At 39.1% G+C, this 18,527-nt stretch overlaps 1 protein-coding gene across 1 annotated transcript in view; it reads left to right on the top strand.

The window, feature by feature from the left end:
- Nucleotides 1–6,602: 6,602 nt before the first annotated feature.
- The window catches only part of LOC122809222 (B-cell receptor CD22-like), a 346,467-nt gene continuing 334,542 nt past the window's right edge, over nucleotides 6,603–18,527 (top strand). The window contains exon 1 of the mRNA XM_044080536.1: nucleotides 6,603–7,350. The gene's annotated coding sequence lies outside the window, so the exon portion shown is untranslated. The remainder of the gene's footprint in view (nucleotides 7,351–18,527) is intronic.

Here is an 18,527-nt window from a genome sequence, read left to right as displayed (position 1 = left end):
GTTTCATAGATTCATGGATTCATAGACTGTTACTAGGTTAATGACCCAGGAGGAGGGCATTTCTAAGCCTAGCTAAGTTTTACCAAAAGAATAATGTGGTCCTGCATCCAACTAGGACACTAAGGGCTGGGCATTTATAAGCTACTTCTGTCCATAAGGGACATGGGTATTAAATCCCGTGTAAATTTCCTGTTCCCCCTCCACTTGTCTAGCTTGTGCTTAATCTGGGTAATAGATGAACTCTGCTTCACATAGATGGGAAGCCTGTTCTATAGGAGGGGCAGTCTCTGGGACACATATCTGTCTCTCTAGTATGTTCTGTTTAAGTCATAGACAAAATTCAGGTCCTTAGACCTTGTATTTCTGGTACCCTCTGACTTACGAATATGTAGGAGATTCATAAGTATGGCATTTGTGGATGCCATGTAAGCCAAGCATAGAGTACCCCAAGAAATATATAGGAGACTGAGTAGAGGGAAAGGCCTTTAAGGCAGGTTTGTTACATCTTGTATTCTTTTTATAAGGAAACTTTGAGGTCGCTCTAGTTTCTGCATATGCCTGGTCAGGTACATACCAAAGGGAGCATTGTACTATATGGTTGGTCTGATAAGGGCTGAGTACAGTGGAATAATAACCTCTTTGGACCTAGATGCCATACCCTTACTTGTAAATTGCACAGCATAAAAGGACTGCTTTACCACTGTGGCCATGTGGTGGTCAAAGGTAAGGCTACTCTCTACATGCATACCCAGATTACTGACCACGGTGTCAACTCTTTGGGACATATTACCAACACAGTAATTAGCCAGAATGGCTGATATCCCAAAGGGTACAATTATGCATTTTGTAGTATTGAGTTTAAGAATATTGGTTTGGCACCATTTGTTAGACAGATGTAGACCTTTTTGAAGAATGGTAGTATCTGCAGGCAGATTTGATGATAATCCCCAGCTTGCTATCATCTGCAAATGTAGTCAGCCATAAACCTTCAGAGAAATAGATGCCAAAAAGGAGCAGGGCCAGTGCCAAGCCCTGGGGACTCTGCTACTGATTGGCCTCTTGTTGGAGGTGGCCTCACCTTTTTTGACCTCCTGGGTCCTATCAGTGAGCCAGTTGGCTATCCAGTGAGTGATAAAAGGGTTCATACCTAAATTAGTGAACTTGTCTATAATGCCTGAGTGTGGTGTTTTATCAAAAGCATTGGCTAGGTCATGGTAAGCTGTGTGCACAGTCTTACCTTCATCCAATGTTTTGGTGACCCTTTCAAAAAAGTCCACCAGATTTATTAGACATGATCGTCCTTTAACAAAACCGAACATTGATGGTTCTATTGTTTGCAGGTCACCTATGTCCTCATTTCTCATGTCCATGATGATTCTTTCTATGGCCTTACATATGAGACTGGTAAGACTTATGGGCCTGTAGTTACCAGGATCAGTGGTTGGACCTCTTTTGTGCAGGAGAATGACTATAGCCATCTTCCATTCATTGGTCACAAAACCTGACTGAGAGTTGAAAAGTGATCCAAGTAGACCAGATAAGTCATGTTTCATGCTACTAATTAAACATCCAGGGAGGTTATCAGGGGCCCATCGATGCACTGTTTTTAGCTTTGGAAAGTGCATTAATGACCTGTTCTCTAGTAATGGTTGGGAGAATTATGTTATGTGGTATTTCCTTTGGACTATCAGGGAGTATTGGAGGGAGAAATTTGAGCTAAACCTGTCAGTCAAAAGGTTGGCAATGGCTTCCGGTTTGGTGTGTGTGATGACAATTGCAATAAATTCTATGCATTGTTATGTATTTCCTCTGTAGAAAGTTTTATGGTTATTCTTTGCCTGAAAAGCTATTTTTCTTCAAATTTAGCCTTTGAAGTATTAATTAACCCTTTTAGCCTCCTGTTTAGATTGGTCAGGGGGCTTTTAGTATGTATGACTTTGAACCTCCTACACTTGGCTAAGATTTTTTTTCTTTTGTTGTATAACTGATTGATATTGTGATTCCACCAGGGTGGCTTGTCTTTTGAATTTGTCTTATTCTTAACTCGAGTGTGTGCAGCTCACTCTATACAACTATCAATATGGCTGTACAGAGAATTTGCAAATAGCCCGGTGTATTCTATGGTGTTTTCTGGATTTGGGGGTGCTTGGAATGTAGTCAAGGTGTTGCTTTCTAGACAGAGATTAGCCTTGGAACAGTTCCAAAAGGTTTTTGGTTTCATTGGATCCTCGGATTTAATTTTTATTTCAAGTAATGCTGCCTTATTGTCAGATCTGACAAGGGAAGATATTTAATTAGGTGAGGAACAGTGGCCTCCCCATGTTCATGAGTACAAGGTCAAGCATGTTTGTACCCCTGGTAGGAGAATGGACCAACTTTTCCAGGATGTTGGTATTAACAAAGTTTAGGAATCGCTGAAGCTATGCATTAGAAGTGGTGTAGGTCTCCCAGTCTATAGAGGGGGTAGTTGAGATCTTCCATGAAAATTGTATTGGGTTGAATGGTGAGGGACTATAGTACATTGAGATAGGTAGTATTGATTTCCTGGGACATGGAGGGGGACCTATAGGTTGCAAGGATATGGTACAACACCCTGTTTACTGTGAGTTGCACATGTATGAATTCCAGTGGGTCATACACTTTAACTAGTCTGGATGTGAAATTAGTCTTAATATAGACTGACACACCACCACCTTTAGTGCCCTCTAGTGTAGTAGCTGGTTTAAAGGTGTGAAAGGCATTAAACCTTGTATTTCTGGGGTACTCTCAGAGACTTTAAATCACATCTCCATTACTACACAGATGTCTATACTCTCCAGGGAAAGGAAGGCTTGCAGGGAGTGGAGTTTCTTGTTAAGACTTCTAGCATCGAGCAGTACCACATTCAGATATTCCTTCATAGGTTCTGTTAAGTTGATAGGTTTATCAGTTTGGCATTGCCTAAAAAGGGACTATTGTGGTGGAAAAGGTTTTTGCCAATATCCAAAAGCCTAGAGGAGATAAGACCATCCCTGACAAAGCAGAGTGATCTGTCTAAACATGTCCTCCCAGGCCATCAAATATAGTACCCCCCCCCCCCCGGATTGACACCAGAAGCTAATCCAATTGTTAAAATCAATCTTTTTCTGTTGGTAACATGGCATCATCCTTAGAGAAGGTAGTATGCCGCTCAGTGCTAGGTTCATACCTTCCTGAGATACATAATCAGTGAGATCAATCATGTCTCACTTTATATATTCAAGGGAGGTATTTCTCAGGTCATTAACACCCACATGAACTATGAGAGATTCATACTGGTACCTGTGGTTCAATGACCTGAGTGACTGTGTGATTTGATGGATCCTAGCCCCACAAAGGCAGCTAACAGTGAGGCTCTCTTAACTCAGTCTGGTGATGGGGACATCAGTGTGACTTACTATAGAATCACCAATGACCAGGAAATTTGGCTATGTGCTGGTTTGCCTTAAGGGCTTAGCAGTGGAGGCATTGGATTCAGTGTTACTATGTATAGCTGCAGGTGGTGCTTTAATGGAGTGTTTACTTGAGCTGAGGACCCTTCCATGGTCAAGCCAAGAATGGTACCTCTTTCCTAGGTAAGACAAGCAGCAAATGCCAGTAAAACTAGTGGTCCACAAAAGTTATTTATTTTATTTATTTATTCATTGTAAGATAAAAACATAGTGAAAAGCATTTTCAAACACTATGCCAGCTGCACCAAAGAAAAATAAGCACAATTTCTCCAAAGAAGATCAAGTAAAAAACAACAAAAGTACCAAAATCCAACACGGTAGACTGGCAAAATAAAATAAAATGAAAACTTTAATTCAGAACAGTAAGCTCTTTCACTGTGTATCAAACCACTTCATTAGACTGATTCTTAAAAGTACACACTAGGTTTAAATAGCTAGCATAAAATCAGTTAACACCATCACGAAAAACATTTTAAAGAAACAGTCTCCAAATAATTTAACTTAGATGAACATCAGTAAAAACATTAAGAAAAAGTTCATATGTGAAATAAAAACTGACAAAAATACAAAACATTTAAAATGTCAGTGTTTAAGTGGATTTCTTTATTGTACCAGTCCATTCTTATTCCTGGTGTTGTGCTTTTATATATTTTTTCCAAAGAAGATGTTTACCATTAGATAACATTACTTTTAAACTGCCAGAAAAAAAAAAAAAAAAAAGGCAAGTGTTCCATTTAAAAGTATGTTACAGTCTCGACACACTCCATTAAAACACAGCACTCCTAGATTTAAAATAACTTTCCTGAAGAGGAAAGTAATAAAACATCAATAAATGTAATCAAATGGAAGGCTTCTTCCCAATAAAAGGAACTTATCTGCCTAGCAAAGGAAAGCACAAGCCAACCATCGATCCTCAAAAGGCTCAAGGGAGCATATTCTTCAGTGGCAGAAAAGCTTTACAGGGCTTCATGCCTAAACTTTCTTTTTAGTCAGTTCACCACAAACTCAGATTGTTGTCTATACTTTGAGTCACCTTTTTATTCTTTCTCTAATTATTGAAACAAGTTAATCTGGCATAGAGAGGATTATGTTTCTAAAATAAAATAATCAGCCTTCTCTTTATAACTAATTACCTGTGGCACTAGTTTATACCACTGCTTATTGTACTGCTTGAAAAATGGATGGGCAACTGTGTGAAGTAACATGTTCAAATATATGAGGTTTTGTGTAGAAATCTTCCTGCTTCTGGTACAATGTTTTGGTGTTAGTTTGCATTTAACTCTAAGGAAAATTGACTGCATGTATTTTGGGGGAGAGGGAAAGGGTAAACCAAGATAGAGCTAAGGTGCACTTAATTACTAAATTCACCCCATTCTGTATTTCAGGTCTATATACTGCATTTTATTGGTGCAAAGATAGTGAGATTTTCACTTCTCAACAACTGGCCATCTAATTGACCCACTTATTGCCTATCTCTCATACCTCAATACGGTGAGAATAAACATAGTTTTCAGTAGTCAGGTGTCATGGAGTACTATGTTCCCCATCGCCACTAATTTTTATTTTCCGTGGTAGCATCTTTTCAACTTTGTATATCTTTTCTTTTCTTTATACAGTTTACCCTTCTTTGTTTCTTGTATTTCATTTTTACTTGCATTTATATGTAATATTGTAGTTTAAACACCAAAAGAAAAGAACTGAAGCAGTTGTTAGCATGTAATTCCAGGCACATCTTTACCCACTTTACAAAGTTTAATGAATAAATGAATACATAAATCAGAATGATGGCAAAGTCATAATTCCTTCTATCCCAGAAAAGCATATGTGTTTTATAGATGCTATCTATGGCACTATTACCACTCTGAGTGGTACTACACTTGGAAAGAAACACTGCTGTCAGAATATACTCTATTCAACAATTAATATTATATCCCTATATCAGAATGCTGCCAAAATATACTGCTATAACAATAGTGAATAACAAGCCTTGGCACTACAGTAGTTGGTATTATATACTGCCACCCAAGAATAAAACAACTGGCATGCAAATGATGCAAATCTTATTAATTTAGCACAGTGCATTAGTATGATTCAAAAGCATTACTTACATACATGTAAATATTTCAGGCACAGGCAATAAGGCCTTAGCACCTCTGATGTTTTAGGACAGAATATTCCCAGACCACTTCACGAAAGTATCTTAAACAGGTAATGCTGTAAGAGAGGAGTGTTGTCTTTTATCTGTGGATGTGTTTTAAGTCAGACTACTACCAGAATACTACCTACTATCACACAGGAGTGGAATAGCTGCCAGATAAATGTTTTGCCCTGCACTACTGGCCTCCATTATTGACTACTACCAGGACAGCACGTTACTGTAAATGGTCAACATGATTGTCAGTCACGTGTTTTCAAATGCTCTGGATTGCAAGGAAGAACTTCTCACATCATTATTATACTGTGAGATCACTCAAATTTGTAACAAGCTTCTCTTTTTTCATGCCGAAACAAGACATTGCATGTAAAATCACCTTCTATTTCATTTATAAACACTTCTGATATTTTATTTAGCTTTCTATTACTAGGTCTGAAATTAAAACCTCCTGCATAAATGTGAAGCATAACTACTGAAAGCAACCCAGTTATGACCATATATTCCCTTTTAGAACTGCAGTTCTCAGTACTAAAGCCACCTCAGTACTGTCACCACCACTTCAGAGTGCATGCACATGCTCACACACACACGCACACACACGCACACACACACACACACACACACACACACACACACACACACACACACACACACACACACATACACACACACACACACACACACACACACACACACACACACACTCTCACACATAAATACACACACACACACACACACACACACACACACACACACACACACACACACACACACACATATGCTCATGCATGCACATACACACACGTACACACACCATGAGATGGATGTCAGTGTTTGCACATAAATGAAAAATTCTGTTGTGCATTCAGAAGGGATTGGTACCCCTCCCCCACCACTACCACCAAACACTATCTAGACACTATCCAACAAATGCTGTGGAATGCAAGGAAGAACTATGCATCTTTAAAAACTGTTCCTGTAGCCATCTTTAAGTTAAGGTCAGAAATGAACACTGAGAAACTCAGTTAAAAATGTATGTGTTTATGCACCTTTGAGTCTGCCTATTTGTCAAAATGATACACTACTTCCTGGATTGCTTTCCAGATGCAGATATTTGATCTTCATGCTAAAAAGACAGATTGTATTCCACTGCTTTCACAACTCTAGGATCATGTTAGACTGTAAATCGTTAATACACAGCTCATCAATGGAATAAATTCCACACACTGCTCTGCGTAAATATCTATTCTAGACTCCTTTGCAGAACAACATTAGTTACATGCTGTGACTGCTATACTTGAAACAAGCTGTGAACTGGAACTGTGGCGGTTGCTCAGGCAATGGAATGCAAACATTGATTAAAACTGAAGAAACAGTAATGGTGACAGGATTTGGCCTTATCTGTAATGAAAACACTAATGTATAAATATATGGGAGTTGTCTGAACCACATATTCCGTGACATTAAGCCTTGCTCGTTGTGAATCTGTGTACATGAACATTCTTTTAAATATGTGTGTACATAATGCCCATTACAACAAAACATCTGACTTCCTTCAGTGTATGCCCAATGAGAATTTATTCAAGAAGATTTAAAGGCCTGGACACAGTACGCCTGGAGTGCCAAAGGAAAAGGTGGAAGCACTGTATTGTTTCGGTCACTCTAAGTATTTCCTTTTGGAATATAAAGTTGCTGATTTGGTTTGGGATGAAATTGCATACAAAGGTAAAGACTTTTTTTAAACACAATCATATTATTATTTTTTTAAGTTACACTTGATAATTTTAATACTGGCAAAAAAAGAATAATTAGCAAAAGAATATATGATATGTTATCTTTTGTAAGTATAGTTTAACTCTATAGAATTTAAGTAAAATATGTGACTCCTTGTGCCTGCTTCATAAGAAAAGAAACAAGAAATAGTAGTTTTTGTTGAAAATAACCAGATGAAATAGTTTTTGTTGAAAATAACCAGATGAAAATGTTTAGATATTTGTGATCACTTTGTTAATTGGTTGTAGATATTAATAAAGCTGTGTATTTAAGTACTTTTCTAGCTATAACTTGAGAGGAAGTCTCAAAGGTTCAGTTCTTTCTGTTCTTGGCAGCAAAATGGTCATGCATGCACTTTATTCTCAGTGTTTTGTTTTACAAGAACAAAAAATGAAGATGAGCCTGTCGAAGCAGATTAACTTGAAAAGGAACTATCACTTCTTACTGCACTTTTTGAACAAACTGCATATACATTTTAGTCCCTAGTATTGGCCTCTCTGGTTAGACGTCTGGCTGATTCTGTTGTTGGTTTTGGAGGTGTAGCATACTGTCTTTCTTTGTGACCACTTTCATAGCACTCTTCCTTGCAGAATGCAAAGACAAATGTGTAAATATCTGTGTGTTGTGACAATTGTACATACTTCTCAGCTGTCCAGATTTTTGCTACATATTTTTGGACTGCTGCTTATATCTGGCAAATCACTGAGGACTGACATCACTAAATAATGACATATTTGAGTTTCAGATGTATATCCTTAAAAAATGCATGCCAATACAAATCCTGTTATTCTAGCAGCTTTCTAAGATTATAAAAGCAATATTTGAAATCTGTTCCTAGTTTTGGCTGTTTTTACCCCATTATTTTAGACTTTGTCTAAATTTCTTGTGCTAAGAGGTTGAGAGGTATACAATTGTATTTGAAGAACATGAACACTGTCAGATACTGTCGGCATTTTAAATATATAAAAGTCAGTACTGACGTTTGCTCTGTTTTCACTGCATCTGTATGATGAACAGGGCTTCAATTTTATTTATTTCTGTGTATACGGCAACACAAAAAAACAATTATGTTAGAAACGTATATGATTACAGATTCCAGCTTTTTGTATACAGTGTTACTTCACAAAATGATAATGCCTGCAAAAAGTTAAACCTATAATGCTGCAGTTTGTGTCACATGATTACTTTTAACTCATTTTTTGCACCTCTTCCTTGCATCATTTCATAAAGTATCAGTTATAAGCTTAACTCTTTGACAGAATTTAGTGTTGAAAAGAAAACATATACAAAAAGAAATAAAAGTATGACAATCACTGAGTACTTCCTTCCTTGCATCATTTCACTAAACATTTTGAGCTGAACATGTTATTAATATTTACTTGAAACGTCATATGCATTCATGAGGTCTTGTATATAAAAACAGTAATGCTTTGCATACACTTTTAATGTTTTATTTGAAAAGTAGGTTATATTTTATATTGCACTTAATTGGCCCAGATGTAGTCAGGTGGTAGCCGCAGTCTGTCAGAAAACAGACATCTTTCCTACACTTAAATATACATTTAGCGCCCTTAGCTTTTTCAGTGTCTGTTTGCTTAATTTTACATTTGCTATCAATGTAGGCAGACTGATCATGTAATGCTTTTCAGCCACAGTCTAGGCCAAATGTGGCAAAATACAATTATAGCAGAACAAATAAATAAATAAATAAATTTAGTTGTAGAAAGTAAGACAATAAAATGGAAAATGGTTATTTACTAATCAAGAGTTCTTGGTATATAAAACAGTAATGCTTTGCATATACTTTTACTAGTGCAGTAAATGCATGTTTAATGTTTTATTTGAAAAGTAGGTTACATTTTATGTTGCACTTAACTGGCCCAGATGTAGTCAGGTGGTAACAACAGTCTGTCGACAACAGACATCTTTCCTACACTTAAATATACATTTGCCCTGGTCCCCTTTAGCAAATGGATTTGTATCACTTCACTGAAAGACCATTTCACTGACACCCATTTCACTGAGATCAAATCGCCTAAAATTAATTTCACTGAAAGTTCATTTCAACTAAAACTCATTTCACTGACAAGTAGTATTCTAAGGCAAGTCAAAGGTATATGTCCTTTTCCTCCCTGTAGTGTGATCTTGGTGTTAGTATATATTGTTAGAGTGGGTGTGGTGGGCACAGTCCCCCACTTTGGGGGATGTGGGGAGCATAGCCTCCCATATAATTTGGTTTTCTGTTGTTTGGTTTTGTTTTAAATTATTTGGTAAAACCCAACTAGGTGTGGGGCAATGCTCCCCCACAACTCCCTAACTATATATACTAACACCAGGATTGCACTACAGTGGGGAAAAGGACATATACCTTTGACTTGACTTAGAGTACTACTTGTCAGTGAAATTAGTTTTAGGTGAAATGAAACTTAGGTGAAATGAACTTTAGATGATTTAGTCTCAGTGAAATGGGTGTCAGTGAAATGGTCTTTCAATGAAGTTATACAAATCCCAGTAAACACACCACACCAAATGACATTTAATGACCATTATTAAACTCCCGTAAACATAACTTTATCAAACAGTATTTTAATTTATTGATCACAGCATGAACATCCATATAACCATTTATTATGGCAGCATAATCTCTCTCAACCTAACAAAATAAGTAGTGTTCTCACCTCTGCTTGCTTACTTATACTTATCAAGCAGCGCCCCATTGCTCACATTCATTCTCCAACTCACTGAATTAAACATCTAACACCAGAGAGGGAACAGAAGAGGGACAAAGCTGCTCTTCTTCTCTGTCAAAACACCAAACCTATAAAAATAACCACACAATCCTCAGCGCTCCAAAAGAGGGAGGGAGGCCAGGTAACAAGTTCAAGCCAAACTCTGATCCCTTACACAGTAACACTCACACAAAACCAGTTAAGCCCCTCCTTCACATACCTCATTTCCTCCCAGCCCTTCTACTTCCCCACATTAACCTTCATTTTGCACCCTTAGCTTTTTCACTGGGCAGGATTCACGAAGGCTTGCATGGAGTGTAAGAGACGTGCAACACTCCATGCAAGCCTCGCGATCCAGGAACAGCCCTAAACTCTGTGTAAGAGACCAGCTGAAATGTCTCTTACACGGACTGGGCGTGGATATGCTAAATACCTCACTTGCATCTGAAAGGTATGCAAATGAGGTATATTAGCCATCCACTAAGCAGAAACCAGTCCGTGTAGGAGACGTTTTAGCTGCAGAAATGTACTCAGTTGACAACTGAGTACATTTCTTCAAATTCCACAACGGAGCCATGTCAGCTCCAAAAAATGGTTGCATATGACTCAGGCAGCATGCCAATGGCCAAATATGTGGCCATTGGCAATACAACCCGATGCCAAAATAATAAATATAATTTTTTTTTTTTGGCGATCACCGATGTTTAAACCCAGCGCAGCCCCGTGCAAACAGGCTGCGCTGTATGAAAACATAAAAAAGAAGGTTATAAACCCACAAATGTGGGTTTCATGCAATACATGGAATGACAATGCAGGGACCAGCAGACCAAAACCAACATGGCCACCGTGTAGTGTTTGCTAAGGGGGGAAGCTGAGTCTAAGACATGTAACTAAGCATTAGTAGGCAATCTCATGTAAATGAGGGTTTGGATACTGAATCTCACAGTCACATAGCAAATGAGCACAGTCTGAGTAGTGTAAGAGATACATAAGGGGGAGGAATAGAGTAGGAGATAGGTGACATCACAGGGGGGAATGGTAGAAAGAAATGCAGTTCATTGGAGGCCAGTGTAACATGACAGATGACAGGCACAGATCATGGAAAGAGGTGTGCCACTAGATAAGTCATGGAAAGTCAAGAAATGGAAGGTGCACACTGTTACTTACACCAAAGTTTCTTGCTGGTGCATGCGCGCATGTGTGCTCCATGAAGCGTGAGTAGGACAGTGTGCACGCGTGTAAGGCAGTCTGAGCATGTGGGAGCGTGTTGGGAGATGTTTAACACTGTTTGCGTGGGTGTGCGAGCGTGTAAGGCAGGCTAAGTATGTTGGAGGCTATTGGCAGACGTGTAACAGTGTTTGCATGGGTGTACGCGCGTTCTAACCCGAATAAGTAGATTCTGAACCGTGTAAGCACGTGTGCACGTGTGTAAGCCACTGTGAGCGTGTTTCAGATAGTATGCACGTTGCTCCCCCCTGAGGAAACAGAGAGGAAAAAGGAAGCAACAGAATTAATAGGAAGCTAGCAGGGATAACTGCTGAAGTTAGCAGGTGAAAACAATTAGAAGCAAGCAATTACACAGGCAGAATAGTAGCCCAGCCCAGCACTTAAAACTCTGCAAACAGTAGTGCAGGATGTTTCCCTTAAGAAACACTGCAAGACAGGAGTAAGCTAATAGAAGTGAAAACTGAAAAAGCTGAACTCAGAGCAGAAATGTTAGGGGCTGCCATAGCTGTCATAATGAGACATAGGCGACTTGCTGAGGGTGGTGTCAATGCAGATGGTGCCAGACAACCCACAGTGAGGAGACGGAGAAGAGTGTACAGGCCCGGGTCACCTACCATGGGTTACATGAGCTGGAGATAGTAGAGCGCTATAGAGTGGACAGAGAGCTCCTGTAGCAAATTGTTGAGCTGTGCAGGCCACGCCTCACACACAGAACCAACAGAGGGGAACCCATCCCAGTGGAAACCAAGGTATGTGTTGGCCTAAGAATACTAGCAACAGGTACCTTCCAGAGACCAACTGGCGATATGATGGGGATATCACAGGCATCAGCCTCCAGAGTACTGCACCAGTTCCTGGATGCCATGTCAGCACATGTTGGTGATCATGTATATTTCCCCAATGCCCGTGAGGTATTGGCTAGTAATATGCATCTCTTCCAACAAATAGCAGAATACCCTGAGGTATTGGGTGCAATAGACTGCATGCACATACGCATCAAAGCAGCAGCCGGTGAGTGGGGTAGGGCCTACATTAACCGCAAGGGCTTCCCCTCCATCAACTGCCAGGTCGTGTGTGATGCCCAGGGCATAATAATGAATGTGTGTGCTGGCTGCCCTGGGAGTTATCATGATTCCCACATCTGGCATTTGATGCAGCTGTACCAGACATTTGCCAGTGGGGACTTCCCACATGGACACCTAGTGGGGGATGCAGGTTATGCACTGGAGCCGTGGCTGATGACACCCATCAGAAACTCACACACACCTGAACAGGAACGCCATAATGAGGCACATGCACAAACACGTAATGTAATAGAGCGTGTGTTTATGATGCTCAAGTCATGGTTCCGGTGTCTGGACACATCTGGTGGAGCCTTGCAGTACACACCAACTACATGTACCCAAATTGTCATGGTATGTGCTATGCTACATAATATGATCTTGCGAAAACAGCTGCAGCAGGACCAGCATAGGGCCGGGCCAAACAGTCCCCCACCATTGCCAAGGCCATCACAGGCAGAGCGTGACTCGGAGGAGGAACAACCTGAGCCTGCCCCAGTAGGCAGAAGGAGGCGTGCCCAGTATGCCCTGGCCTTGGCAAAGAGGCAACGCATAGCACATACACTGGCTCAGTAGGAACCCTGGGAATGATAACCCCTCTGACTCACTCAAATAATAACATGGATGCCTAAAATGACATGACCTGCTCACAAACATGTACAGGGAAGTGTAATATGCACATCCGACAGAAGCAGCCCTGCAGCACCACCTGAGGCATGAATGCTATTTGTTAAGTAATGTAACACCATGTACTATATGCACACTTGAGCATCCTGACTAACATCCACCCTCACCAAGCATGAAGCCACAAAATGACAATGGGATGATCAAGTGCAATAACTGGCTGAAGTAATGCAGTCAGTCAAAGGGGAGCCAATGTGTTTCAGGCTGGGAAGATATGCGGAGCTAGACATGGTGCACCACCTGCTAGGGGTGGTGTGCACTTATCATGCCATGCCCCATGGTTACCGGCACAGGCTGTCAGTACCCACAGCATGACCTGAATAGGTAAGTCTCAAAACACAAACCCAACCTTCATAGGTTCTACAAGGGATAGGATCCTAGATGTAATGCTACCCAATGACAGATGTATAAACAGCAATATGTGTGCAGTGTAAATGCACAAAGTATGGAGAATGTAGATACCAGTCCTGTAATAGAGAACTGGGCAAGGCTCACATCAGCACCCTAACACTACCAGGTCACACCTCATACTGTGCTGTACAGCCGCAAAACATGGATCAAGCTACAAATGGAGGGTGACTAGCAAGAAATGGCAAGGATAACCACACCCCCATGTTGGTACCACAACAAGAAGCAGCATGGAATAGCCATGGTCAAATACCAATGGCTAAAACTGCCTCGCAGTATATAGCCTGCTGCAGACTACTGTCCTAATACCAGGAACAGCACCTGGCCTATGTCGGAATACATGAATATATCAAGCCCCCAAACCACATTATATTGCTTGACTGAAAATACCCAGACATACACCGGTAGCATTGTACTAGCACCAACACAGTAGGAGAAAATAACCCAGATTCCATAAACCAAAATGCCCAGGAACAATGTACTACTCCCACAAGAGGGGTAAGCATACTGGATGTGATAATCAGCAACATGTGTACTGGATGGCAAGATGAGAAGTGTACCCCTCACTGGTAAGACCAGACCATAGAGTAATCACACTGGATATACACATCCTGACCCCAGTCCCTGGCCAGAATACCACAGTGAAAAACATGTGTAAAGTATAGGTTGCAGCCCTCAAAACTGATAATGAATCCACAAAAGGCCCTGTGCAAGTGCAGAATATGGGACACACCACAGAACATGTTATACAGGCATTCCATGAACACAGCCAGGAATGCTTGGAGTATGCAATCACAAATAACAACAACACACAATGCCATACACGCAGGCATCTGGCATGCTGGCCTCCAGCCATTACCAAACCATGCAAGAGAATGAGGAAGCTACCACATGATAGAGCAAACATAAAAAGGGAAGTAATCACTGACCAGTAGTATGGCAACAACATATGTCCACACATACAATCCACTATGTCCAGCCACAACAAGTAGAATCTGTGAATCCAGAGGCAATGTGATGCCAGTACCAAGTACACAGACAACCACAACACCCCCCAATAAATACAAATATATGTGATAGATGCATCCATGTATCCAAACCAGAGGTTGAGCTCCAACAACTCAGTACTGTCAACACTAGTCAGGAGGAGAAGGTAACCACATACACCACAAACCCAGTCCCACATAGACCTACCACAACTGTAAACCAAACACATAAACACAGACAAACATTCCTGGCACATGCAACGAATAGTACGCAAAGCTGGTGTGCCAGACAGTCACAGGCCAGAAGGAGAAACAACATGCCTGATACAGTCGTAATAGGTGTCTGTATAGGCAGACACACAGCTGTCCCACTCACCAGACTGAACAAGGGAAAGGGTAGAGTAAGCGGCTTGTAGGCTGCCACAAAATGCCACATAACACAAGTGCATGAGTCACCCCAAAGCAAGCAGAAATATGATGCACTCAATGTCCATGCTGGTGTGAATTACCTGAGATGTACCTCCCTGGTCAACATCAAAAGAAACTGCAGCCACAACTCCACCACTCAAAACTGTAAAAACATGAACAGTGGCCACCGGCTTCACAATACAGGGTGTATCCTGAATAGAACTCAAACGCCAGAAAACACAAAATGATCTGATGTAAAAGCCCAAATACAAACTCAGTTAAAGTTCATTGCACCAAAATTTATTCCACAAAGACAAGAACAGCAACCTGGGATTGAGCGCGCTTTCTTCTGTTAATATCAGACTTCATCAGAATCCAACTAGATGGCTGTCACCTGCCATTAAATACTAAATTCACACCCAAATTATTCAATTGATTCAATTAAACAATCAAGTGTTCAAATATTGAAATATTAATACATTACTATGCTCAAAAACTTCTATATTAATAAATATATTAAAACATTTTTAATGTATAAAAAATTAAAACTAAAACTAAAGGCTCTTAGACCTCGTTCAACCACGCTAATAACTTTTTAAAAAAAATGTTTAAAAAATGTTTACAAAATGTTGGTGCCAAACAAACAATGATGTGTGCAGGCAAATAAATACTCTATGTAACCACTCTATACTACCGTATCTCATAGTTAATGATGCACACAGATGATAAAATAAATTGATACTATAGAACTGTATCTTGTAGGTGTCATCTGATCAACTATAAATGAATATACATCAATATTTGATTATATAATTGTGGCAATATATTTGATAATGTACTAAATATGCTAAAAGTAAGTATGATATATAATACATGTTAAATAGTATTAAGTCAATTAATCATTAATACTATCAACAACATCAATAAACCCACAATAAGTTCACTTAATAGGTATACCATAAAAATACTATGAACATGGTATTATGTATGTATATGTATGTGTAAATACATCAATAAAAAACATCAATTAAAAAAAATCAATAAAAAGCAGTTAAAACCAATTTTTGTGTAATATTATATATTGTTATGTCAGTTTAGGGTCATTGGCCAATAATTTCAAGGCCGGTTTAATGGAAAGGTGGTCATTCAGTCCATTTGGACCACAGGCATCAAGTCTAAGTTGCCACATTAATTCTTTAAATTCTAACTGGGACTCCCAGTCGCCACCTCTATCCCACATCTTGACCTCTTCCAAAACCCAAAACTTAATATTGGTGTTAACGCAAGTCATGCAATGCCTATACAATGCATTGTTCTCATTACATTTATTGATGTCCCTCGTGTGTTCATAGATACGTTGCTTTAATTTACGTTCGGTCTTACCTATATAGTATTTGTCACAAATCAAACAGAGGGCTAAATAGACCACTCCTTTTGTTTGGCATGTGAAGTAACCTCTACTTTTTAAATTTACATTTGTTTTTTTCAACAAAAGTTTCTTACTATCCAGAATAAATGTACATTGACCACATCTTCCACACTTATGGGTCCCCACCTTCCGTTGTGTTCCTCCCCTATACTGATTTTTCTTTCTCTCAAATAGTTCTTTGAAAATTTGTGTTTTTCCTGAAACCAAATCTTAATGATTCTTGGAAAACTGTACAATCAGTATGGATTTTGGAAAACATTTTCCATGCTTCATTTATACCCCGTTGTATCCAATGTATGTTTTTGAAATATGTTAACATTAAACGGGGCATATCCGATGTACTCTGCTTGGTGTTATTTATAACCATAAAATCAATGGTTGGTACACCATCTTCCTGTACATTAGAAGTCAAAAGTGGGTAATAGTGGGAATTCCTTCTCTTTAAAACCTCACGCTTCACATTCTTTATAAGCTTAGTTGGATAACCCCTCGCCTTAAATAACTGCTGTATAAATTCTAATTCAGCTTTGCATGTCTCATTGTCACTTGTCATCCTGGAAGCCCTGATCATTTGTCCTTTGACTATGTTCTTCCTTAGATACAAGGGGTGGTCACTGTCAAAATGGACATATGAATTGGAAAAACACTTTTTCCTAAAGATCTTAGACTCATACTTATTTTTGAACTTGTTTTTTGTAATTGTTACATCAAGATAATTCACATAATCTACATGATGTTCATACGTAAATTCCAAAAATCAAGTTGTAGTGTGTAGGTATTTAATAAATTCCTCTACTTCATCCCCACTACCATTCCACACTATGAAAATATCGTCCAAAAATCTAAAGTATGAGACAACAAATTTCCAAAATTTTGATTTAAACACAAATTCTAACTCCCAGAACAACATAATGATGTTAGCATATGTGGGGGCACATGAGGATCCCATGGCCACGCCCCCTATTTGATGATAGATGTCGCCTTGGAAGAAAAGGTAATTATTTTTCAAGACCAGTTCCATATTTCCAAGTAACAGTCGAAAATCCTGTAAACTTAAGGTCTTAAACTCTACCAACATGGATTCAAACCATGTTAAACCCAAGTCGTGAGGAATTACTGAAAAAAGATCCCTCACGTCAATGGTAACAAAAGTATGTTTCTCATCATATATAACCGTGTTAAATTTCCTCAAAAAATCCCAGGAATCTATCAATAAATGATGGTAACCTTGCTGAAAGTTTTTTAATTTTCTGTCTATAAAAATCGCTAGGGGTTGTGTCTTAGAATATTGAGAGGTTACAATAGGCCTTAAAGGGGGGTTGTTGGTGTCCTTATGTATTTTCGGGATGCCAAATATTTCTGGTATCACAGGTTTAGGTACTCTTAAATAATTATATAAATCCACATCTATGAGTCCCTGTAGTAGGTTATCTTCTAGCCATATATCGATCTTTTTGTAACTGATATTCATTTCATTCCTAGAAGATATTCTATATCTGTTACCAGTGTGTAAAATTTTCAGCATTCTGTCTACATAATCCCAATGATCCATAAGGACTACCCCCCCACCCTTGTCAGGCTTCATAATTCTTATTTTTTAGTTTGTCTGTAACATCTTTAGTATGTTTATTTCTTCTAATGTTAAATTATTGTATTCACCCATACAATCCTCTTTGTCATACCCTTCCCTAATCATATGTGTGACATAACTCTCAAAATTCAAAATGTCGTATTGTAGGGGAGGGTTAAACGTACTTTTTCTCTTCAACCCATTAATCACATTGTGTTCATCCCTCTTGAATGTTGCCTTAAAATGTAAATTCCTGGCAAAAAGTTTTACATCCAACAAAATTCTTTCTATTCCTGGCCTTTTTACAGGAATAAAGGTAAAACCTTTTGAAAAAAGGCTAAAGTGAAAAGGTGTAACTTCCACATCTGTAAAGTTATAAATAAAGAAATTGTCTTTTTCTCTAACATCACACCGCATGGCGTTACAATTTTCTTCATGGAAGGGAACTAACTCGGTTCCTCTTATTGTTTCATTCTCAGGCCCACATGGTTCATCAAACCCCTCTAAACAGTACAAAGGTTCGTGACTGGAATAAACCATGTTCTGAAACCCCTTTTTAAACCCCGCTGGGGGGTAATTTTGGTTTTCCTTTCCCAAAACCTTCCCCTTTGTACAAAATATGTATTT

The sequence above is a fragment of the Protopterus annectens genome, chromosome 8.part0 (genome assembly GCF_019279795.1).
Source record: "Protopterus annectens isolate FY-2018-M chromosome 8.part0, PAN1.0, whole genome shotgun sequence".
Lineage (NCBI taxonomy): Eukaryota > Metazoa > Chordata > Ceratodontiformes > Protopteridae > Protopterus > Protopterus annectens.
This window is presented reverse-complemented; position numbering and strand designations above follow the sequence as displayed.